This window comes from Hipposideros armiger, unplaced genomic scaffold, assembly GCF_001890085.2.
Source record: "Hipposideros armiger isolate ML-2016 unplaced genomic scaffold, ASM189008v1 scaffold_5, whole genome shotgun sequence".
NCBI lineage: Eukaryota > Metazoa > Chordata > Mammalia > Chiroptera > Hipposideridae > Hipposideros > Hipposideros armiger.
The window spans coordinates 5,900,537-5,908,735 of NW_017731355.1; the positions used below are offsets into that span (position 1 = coordinate 5,900,537).

An 8,199-nucleotide genomic window follows, 5' to 3' on the forward strand; every position below is an offset into this window, starting at 1 on the left:
AAAAAAAAAAAAAGAATGCGAGCTCTGAGCAACAGGGCCGCCAGTTCGATTCCCACATGGGCCAGTGACGCTGTGCCTGAGCTGAGCTGTCGCTGAACTGCCAACAGGTGGCAGAATGGCTCAGCTGGTGTAACAACAAGATTGCCTGTTCGATGGTGGGCTATGCCCACCAGCAACGAAGACTGAATTTGGCACCTTGAGCTGAGCTGCCGCCCGGATGGCTGTGGGTAGGGTGTGCGCTCTTAACAACAAGGCTGCCGGATTCGACTCCTGCATGGGATGGTGGCTACACCCACCCACAACTAAGACTGAACACAGCACCTTGAGCTTAGAGGCCATGAGCTGCTAACGGGGAGCCAGATGGCAACTGGTGCCCTCCACAAAGAAGATTGAAGAACAACAACTTGGCTGGTCCCCGCCCCAATTCCCGAACACTGTTTCCCTCCCCCAATTCCCAAAAAAAAAAAATCTTAAAAAGAAAGAAAAAAGAAATCAGACAGACATAGTATCCAAGGGTAATAACTAAAACTTCTCTTTATACCAAAAGTAATACGTTATTTTTTTTTTAACATTTTATTGGGGACTTGGGGGAGGGGAATAGCAATGGGGAATCTCGGGGAAGGGGAACAGACAAGTTGCTATCCTTTTGTTCTTCAGTCTAGTTGGAGGACGTCGCTTCACTGGCCCATGTTGGTATTATCATTGCGCTCTTCCCGAGTGAGGCAGATCAGTCGCCGGCAATTGGACAGCCGCTCACAGTGGCTCTTGGCAGCTCACGCCAGCTGCTGGCCACTCACGCTGGCTGTCAGCCAGTCAAGGTAGCTCATGGCAGCCCACTGCAGCTCCACTGCAGCCTACGCCATCACCGGCGACTCAAGGCAGCCCAGAGCCCAGCTCCAGGTCGAGCTGTTCACCATCTTAGCTGTAGATAGCGCAGTGTCACTGGCCCTCATGTGGCATCCAAACTGGGAACCTGCTCAGAGCTGGCATCCCAAGCCAACTCTTAACCAACGTGCCAGTCGGCCGGCCCAGTAATACATTATTTTAAATGCTGCTGGAACTTTTTGCTTAAATGAAGGTTATTGCTGGGACTTTTTGCTTAAACTAAGGTTACATAAAACTAAAAGTATATGGAATATAACGACTCACCTATTTATGCCAGGTAAATACAGCTAAAAGAGTAGACAAGGATTCAACCTTTCTCATTTTACAACTAATTTATGTTTATGAAGCATTTCTTTTCCTGTTCTCCCATCAGACAAGGTAAATGAATGGGTTATACTTTACATATAATTCCAAGGTTAAGTGTATTTTACTTGAAAAGTGCTCCAAAAGTTTCAGACTCAGAAATACTTCCTTCATGTTAAAACTAAATAGTTTTTTAGAATCCCTCCACTCCCACCCCCACCCCGTCCAAAAAAAAAAAAAAAGGAGCAAAAGAACTAAGCCACTTTTACAAAGGATCCAATTTAAACTTAAAATTACAATTAACATCTAGGTCAAAGTGGGAGCCATTTAAGAAATTATTCCCATTCATCAGCAACAGTGTACTAACCACAAAGATTAATGCACCACAGTATCTGAAACTGTATCCAGAAAAAGAGTACCAAATGATGTATGACAAGCTTGAGAAATTCGCTTCACAGAAATCATGATATTCGGCCAACCTCAGACAACCAGATAATGAAAACTATATAAAATAGTTATAGAGCATATTTCAAATGAACACAAGTTTCCAATAAAAAGCAAGTACAGGTCACAGCACATAAATGAATTCAGCCTGTGTGTGGATATTAAAGATTGAAGGAAACATCTTAAATGTTCAACAACATAGCATTCAGAACACTGGGAACTTCCAATGTGCAGCTTGGCTTGTTCAAATTTATTTCAAAGATAACTGTATCTAAACACATTCAATCATTAAATTATTTATGTACATATTTCACTCAGAACACTTACATTACTGATCAACAAGATTAACTGTTACTAAGCACAGAAGTAGTTTTGCTGAAATTCATGTATTAAATTTTGTTTTCCATTCCACTTTCAAGAGTAAACCTCAAACCCCTATTCTTAAAATCTCACTTTACATGGCATTCCATATAAACCAACTAGACATGCTAATGGATGAGGATGGCACAAATGACAAGCAAAAGGCTCAAAAGGCTCAAAGAGTCCTATTTTCAAACATCAAGCAATTCATTCATTCATCAAATTCAGCACCACTTAAGTGCCAAAAAAATAGTTCACAATGTTAAACAAGACAAAGTTCCTGCCTCATAGTGCTTATTTCTTATAGGTGAGACAGATATCAAGCATATAAACAGGCATATATAATAATGTTAGGTAGTGACTCGTAGTGCAATGAAGAAAATAAGGCCAGGACAAAGAATAGAGAGGATATGCATTTTAGGTAGGGTGATTAGGGTTGGCCTTTCTGAGATAACCTGAGCAATGCCTACAAGATCACAGGGCATTAACTCACAATGCACATACACAAGAACTGAGACTGAAAAAATTTTGTGGAAACTAAAAGGATTATAGTCTATCCATTGCTTTCTATATAAAAGTATCTTACAGCATTTGGTTTTAAGTAGCTTTTACTATTTTATCCACTTCGAAAACTTCAAGTCCTCAAATTTATGTCACTACCTTTAAGAGTTAATCCTGTAATTCAGGGTGAAAAATCTTTATAACCTTAATGTAGCTAATACCTAACATCAGATAACTGCACACGTACAGTGCTTTGTTTTCTTCAGAAAGTATTCTTACAAAAGAGCTCAATGAGTGAGAATGAGCTCAAGTCAGAATACCTCAGTTCAAATTCAGGTTCCTCTTATTTACTCTGTCTTTGAACAAATTATTTAACCTGCCTCCCTAATATCCATCAAATAGTACCTAGTATCTCATAAGGTTGTTGAGAATTAAATATGACACTGTACATAAAGTATGTACAGAGCCTTATAGCAAATAAGCACTGATAGCTATCACTTATGTAGCAACTACTAAGATAATACAGAGGGTGCCAAAAAAATGTATACAAATTTTAAGAAACGAAAAAACCATATTAAAATGATAATACTCAAAATATACTGATAACAAAAGATGAATACAAATCACATTTGACTTCTGTAATTATAGAGGTGCTCAAAGAGGTTAACATCAGTGTGATTTTAATACTGTTTTTTCCTTTCTTAAAATGTGTATACATTTTTTTTGGCACCCTCTGTGTAAGCAATGAACCTCAGTCCCGTTAAGTAAAATAGATAAGTTCACACATACAGTAAGTGGTACTAACTAGCAAAGTCAAATTCAAACCCAAGATATTCAGACTCCTTAGCACCCACGCTCTTTTCACTACGTCACACATTCTATAATTAAAGAACTGAGCAATAAGAAACTTGCTTAAGAGTAAAACCTTAAGAGTTAATAAGGTCTAAGACCTGTTGGTCTCCTAACTAATGACTTCCAGCTTATTACACCAGACCAGACTGTTTCCTTGACAACTTACGTAAATGACTCATGTGCAAAAATAAATAATGATTGTCCAACATTTTCCAGTGAGCATGTAGCATAACATCAGGTATCTTGATAGACAATTAAATGAAAATCATACAAGTTCTGATAACTTATTGTAGATTATACTCAGTAAAATAAAGAAATGTGGATAAATGACATTTTCCTCTAGTAACGGTAGGCAGCTAGTATCGTATGGCCCCTATAAAACCTATTCAATATGGAAGCTATTTTAAAGGACCTCTCAATGAATTAAATGACGTTTCTTCCCTTGGTAAAAACACATGGACTCGTGTCTATAGAAAACTAATGCTTCTGGCTAGCAACCTCCTCTCCCGTGTGCTCAGTTAGTTTTGTAAATCCATTAAATATGAGAATATAAAGATAAAAGCTGTTATTTCTATGAAAACTAAGTTAAATCCTTTAGAAGGCCTTGACAAAGGATTGGAGGCATCTAAAATGACTTTGAACTTGGCAAGTTTCCCAATGCCTACGTTTTCATTCCACTTTAAAGAAGCCAATTCTAGAAATCATCAACAATGCTTTTAGGGTATGATTTATAGAGAAAAGATCACAAGACCCCTACTCAAAGACAAGGGATTAATCCAAATAACAAGATAGGAAAATAAAAGTACATGTTTTAAGTTAAAATAAAACAAGATGTACAGATACTTTCAGTTCTTGCTTTAACCAACTTTTTAAATTACCTAACCAATGGTTCTAATCACGTCAGTCTGGTAAGAAGGTCTCCACCACACTCTAATATCACTCCCCGCGATCAAGGGGTCCTCAAAGCTCCCCGCCACTTTTCTTCTGCTCTCTGACTGTTGGAGCAAACTGAAAACTACATGTGTCCAAGAATGAGGTATCCATTACAGGAAGGAACTGCAGGATAAGGATTAATTCACTTGTCATAAATCTTTACTGAACACATGCTATGTGCCAAGCACTGCCCTAAACACTTAGGATCCATCAATAAACAGAACAAACAAAAGCCCTGCCCTCATAGAGGTTACGTTAGTGTGTTTGGGAGGAGAGAGAAGGGACAATCAACACAATGAACAAGGAAATTATACAGTTTGTCAGAAAGTGATAAGTACTATGGAGAAAATACAGCAGGGTACAGATCATAAGTAGAGGAATGTAGTTTTAAATAAAATAGTAAAGCAGTAAGATATACCTTTTGAAAAACATTTGAAGAGCAGAGGTGAAGGAGAGATAGGAGTCGATTAAAATATCTTAGGGAAAAAGTGATCAAAGGGGGGGCCAGCAGCCAATGTGCCTCCCTAAGTCAGTGGGGCTGGAGGAAAATAAGCAGGGGGCAGAGTGGTAGCTAAAATAAGAGATGTAAAGGGGGATGGGGAGACTAAGAATACTCAGCTTCTGGAAGGCCTTGCAGGCCATAAGAACTTAGCTTTTACTCTGCATATTGGAAGTCACAGCAGGGTTTAAAAGAGAGAAGTGATATGATCTAGTTGTTATGTTGAAAAAGACTGTAGAGAGCTAGGAAAGAGACAGGAAGATCAGCTAGGAGACAAAATGCAAAAACATTGGCAAGAGACAACAATGGCTTGGACCACCCTAGTGAGCAGTGGAGGTGGTAAGAAGTGATTTAATTCTGGATATATTTTCAAGATGAAACACAGCCAAGAATGCCAAGTGTGAAAATGATAAATTAGGGATGACTCCAACATGTTTTCTGCCTGAATGTTGGATGGAGCTGCCATCAAATGTGATGGCATCAGACTGTACCTGAGGCAGGTCTAAAGAGAAATGTGGAAGTTTAGTTTGAGTTGACTACATAACATTCAAGTGGAAATGTGGAACAGGCTGTCTGGAGTGCAGGAGGGAAGTCTGGACTGGAGATATAAATATGAGAGCCATCAGCATATAGGTATTTAAAGCCACGACACTGGATGAGATCACCAGGGAAGTATAAAAGGAAAAGAGAACCAAGAACCAAGCACTTCAACTTCAAGAGTAGGGAACAAGTCATAAAGACAAAATGAGCAAAGCAATTAGTAAGGAGAGAAATCCAAAAAGGAATGTCCCAGAAGGAGTGGAGTATAAACAATTTAAGTTCCACTTAGTGTACAAATCACTTTGTTGATCCCAGATTTATGTTAAGGTTAGAAATTCTTAATCACCCTGTAGTAGTTAAAGTGATACATAAAATACTAAATTATAACTTTTCTTAAAAGAGCTGACATTTCTTAAATACTTCCGAGGAATACTATATTTCCTATTGGAGTCTTTACTAAAAGTATTCTTATGTGCTAAAAGTATATTTTGCCTATTTTATCTTTTCAACATAAAACTAATTAAAAAGCTATACCATTTTAAAAAAAAAAAGCCTAAATGGTTTACACTACCATCTCAAAGATTTTAAACACCAATTCAATAGTGTGGCATGCAAACTGTTATAAATTGTCATTACTTTTTTAGAAGTTCAGATACAGAAAGTTAAGTTAATTAAACCCCTCAGTTCATGACATGTAGGGTTTTTCCCCCCTATTTAATTTTCTATTTATAGAATAGCTTATATTCTTATCTAAACCAACATTTTCACTGTGATTTGCACATAAACTACATTTTTAAGATCAGAACATTCAAAGTCATGTTCACAAAACCGAAAAGAGATTAAATGAAACTCAGCTCTATGCATAAGAATGATTATCAATTTCATTTCTAAAGAAAGTTATTGCTTCATCTCTAAGTATGCTCTGGATTTACCTTCAGAATAACAAAAAACAAACAGAACACAGAACACGCAGTTTATAAAATGTTATCCTCAAATATTCCAATATTCTTGGAAAGTATGGTCTCTCTACATTTTCGTATTACATAGTAGGTCAGATTCCTAGGAAACCCAAAAGTTTGTTTTAAATCTTTACAAAGTACTGAGATCTTTTAGATTAAAACTTTGCTATAAAAAAATTATAATAAGCATGCAATTAAAAATACACCTTCTGTATATTTCAAGTAAAATTCAAGAACTTACCAAAAGTAACAATCCTAATACAGGTCCTTTAGAAGTTAGGCCTCAAAAAAAAAAAAAAGCCTTCACTTCTTAAGTCCTTTGGAAAAGCCAGAGACTGTTAATTACCATCTAATTATTAAAATGTTCTCTCTACTATAAACAGATTCAAGACTCCAACTAGGAGGAGACTTGGGTTGAGAGCCCCAAGACAACACATCAAGCAGAAGCCACTACTGATATTGAGAGGATATAGAAAAAATTAAATTGCAAATAAAACCATGTATTAATGGCTCTTCATAATGCTGACCCTGAGTCATCAAGAAAGGGTTAAATAATACTCGATATCCTTTATAATTTTAAGGTACTGAAAAATTTTCATTAGGTTTTGTTATATTTTAAGTTTCAATATGAGTCTCAGAAAGGTAAACAGAACACCTCACTCTCTAAGCACACCTGATAAGAGTACTGTTATGACTGCTGATGCTGCAAAATTACGAGACGTTTCTAACTCAACACTACAGCAGGGAGGAGAAATTAATTTTTCTTAGAACCTACCAGCTATAAGCCCAGCTATTTATTCCCAGATCCTTTAACTAAAGGGGATTGCGGGGAGCTTTGCTAGTCAGAGAATCCATTAAACATGAAAATCTATAGTAAGGCATGTAGACCCAAAATACAAATCAACTCTCTAGCGCTCCAGTGTTCTTCTTGGGAGGATCATTCGAAGTGTCATCAACAACTGCTTTAGCCAAACTGGAGACAGCGTTGCCAGGGGCCTGCTAGGTGAGGTAGGAACAAGTGCAACCTAATTTAGCAGGAACTCAAACTTTAGGTCAATTCTTTATACAATTCAGAGCGTTTAGTTCACCCCAAGGTGTTATCTGTAGCAGGTTATGGGTGTCTACATTTTTCAAAGCACCTTTGGGGGGTGGGAAATAAAGCACACACAACTTTCAACAGTTAACTTCAACTGTAGCTTTTTAAGCAGTGCTTATTCAGATACCTGGTCAGGAATCCCCTTCTGGTATAGGCCCAACTACGACTTTGGACTCTTCTTTCCTCCCAGAAGAAAGGGCTAAGGTTAAACAGCCCTCTCTTTAACCTAATCAAGGTGCGGCCGGACAAGGTCTAGCATGCCGCTCCCCGCGGCTGGGGCTGCGGGCCTCTGGTGCACACATGCTCCTGCACTACCAACGCGCGGGGCTGCACAGCGCTCACCAGGTATCCGGTTACCGAAAGACTTTTCTAGACTGCCAAGTGTGGTTTTCTGCCGAGGTCCCCAACGCCAAAAATTTCATTGTTGGAAACTGGAGGGGGAGGGGGAATCGGTAAGGAAGACACACCCCTCAGGGAGAGGAAAAGAGAACTTCCCCCGTCTCGAGGGCGGTCCACAGATTTCCCCCAAACTCTGCCCTCACACTGCTTTCGCATCCCCAACCGCCCCCCACCACGACCCCGGGGACATACACAAGGCGAGGGCGAGGATACCGAGAAGCGGGCCAACGCGGGTTCCCTAAATATCGGGAGGGAGCGGCGAGGGCTGAAATTCCAGCATGGCGTAAGCGTGGCCCAGCTCCGGCCCAGGGACGCCGCCGGAGACGCGCTCCCTCCGTCCACCGTCCGAGGAGGCGGTAATCCGCCTTCCCTCAGGCCCGGCTAAAAATAGGCGCCTCGGTCACCCCAGGGCCCTCTCCCGCCGACCT

The 8,199-nt window shown here is 39.4% G+C and overlaps 1 protein-coding gene across 8 annotated transcripts in view; it reads right to left on the bottom strand.

Annotated features, from left to right (window-relative positions):
* KTN1 (kinectin 1) overlaps positions 1-7,982 on the bottom strand; it is a 96,933-nt gene extending 88,951 nt beyond the window's left edge. For 4 of the 8 annotated variants that reach the window (XM_019645074.1, XM_019645107.1, XM_019645098.1 and 1 more), the window contains exon 1: positions 7,715-7,777. The gene's annotated coding sequence lies outside the window, so the exon portion shown is untranslated. Of the gene's footprint in view, positions 1-7,714; positions 7,779-7,963 lie in introns of those variants that run through there. The other 4 variants (XM_019645116.1, XM_019645091.1, XM_019645064.1 and 1 more) reach the window with 3 other exon arrangements.
* Positions 7,983-8,199: the final 217 nt, after the last annotated feature.